Source organism: Etheostoma cragini, chromosome 12, assembly GCF_013103735.1.
Source record: "Etheostoma cragini isolate CJK2018 chromosome 12, CSU_Ecrag_1.0, whole genome shotgun sequence".
In the NCBI taxonomy this organism is placed as follows: domain Eukaryota; kingdom Metazoa; phylum Chordata; class Actinopteri; order Perciformes; family Percidae; genus Etheostoma; species Etheostoma cragini.
The window spans coordinates 1,632,305-1,633,815 of NC_048418.1; the positions used below are offsets into that span (position 1 = coordinate 1,632,305).

The following is a 1,511-nucleotide window of genomic DNA, read 5'->3' on the forward strand; positions in this document are numbered from 1 at the left end:
GACTATAGTCTGGTAGGACCAGGCTTATGGACCAGAGTCTTGTAGTACCAGGCTAATGGACTATAGTCTGGTAGGACCAGGCTAATGGACCAGAGTCTTGTAGTACCAGGCTAATGGACTATAGTCTGGTAGGACCAGGCTTATGGACCAGAGTCTTGTAGTACCAGGCTAATGGACTATAGTCTGGTAGGACCGGGCTAATGGACCAGAGTCTGGTAGGACCAGGCTAATGGACCAGAGTCTGGTAGGACCGGGCTAATGGACCAGAGTCTGGTAGGACCAGGCTAATGGACCAGAGTCTGATAGGACCAGGCTTATGGACCAGAGTCTTGTAGTACCAGGCTAATGGACTATAGTCTGGTAGGACCGGGCTAATGGACCAGAGTCTTGTAGTACCAGGGTAATGGACCAGAGTCTGGTAGGACCGGACTAATGGACCAGAGTCTGGTAGGACCAGGCTAATGGATCAGAGTCTGGCAGTACCAGGGTAATGGACCAGAGTCTTGTAGGACCAGGCTACTCTAACATGACCTGTGTTTTAAGTCTAGATATTGATTCTTAAAGGAAAATTCCGTGATTTTTCAACCTAACAACCTTTTTCCTACAACTGTGCCGATTCTGACTGTGGGTCATGATCTCATGATATCTTTGTATTCTTAACCTTATTAAAAACAGCATATATCCAGACAAGCATTGAAGACCTTTCCAACTAAACTTTGGTTTTACATAAAACATTTTAAACACTTCTCTCTGACTCAGGCTGAACGCAGAGATTAGTTGGATTGGCTAAAATGAACCGAACCAAAAACACAGTTGTTTGTGAGCTCATAGATTTCCTTCCTCATCTGTCTTTTTTCTCCTTTTTGAATCTCATTTTTCATCAGTCAGACTTTGTATTTTCTTCAGTAAGCTCTATATTATCCCTTAGAACATGCATACTAAGAAAGAACTGAGGGGATACAAAGTGTTTCTTCATTACCTGTGAAATAAAATAAAAAATGAAAGCACTGACGATCTTTTGATAAGTAAATAAAGACATTAAATCATTACAAAAAATCCCTCAAATCAACGCTTGTGTTCTTACAAGAGTTGTTTTGATCGTATAACTTTAGATTTTGTGATCGGTACACTTTGTGTGTTTGCTTCTAAGCTGACAGACGTAGGACTCAGTTTGGATGAAAGGAGGATCGGCAGGCAGATGTCAGCATTTACACACATTTTCCTTTGTGTCTCCAAGTCACGCTCACACACACACACACGCACACACACACACACACACACACACACACACACACGCTCACACACGCTCGCTCATAAAAAGCTGTCATCCTCATCATCTACGCTCATCAAATGCAGTCACTGGTGTGTGTGTGTGTGTGTGTGTGTGTGTGTTGATGTGTGTGTTTTTGTCTCTGTACAAACTGCACACCACACTGTTTTATTCACACATCTCATCCATTCCTGTTAGATCCAAACTTCATTCTGATTTTGAAACTGCCATGTGTTTACCC

The 1,511-nt window shown here is 42.6% G+C and overlaps 1 protein-coding gene across 2 annotated transcripts in view; it reads left to right on the forward strand.

Annotated features, from left to right (window-relative positions):
* Positions 1 to 1,511, forward strand: part of myo10 (myosin X) — a 136,217-nt gene that overhangs the window by 98,423 nt on the left and 36,283 nt on the right. The window lies entirely within an intron of this gene.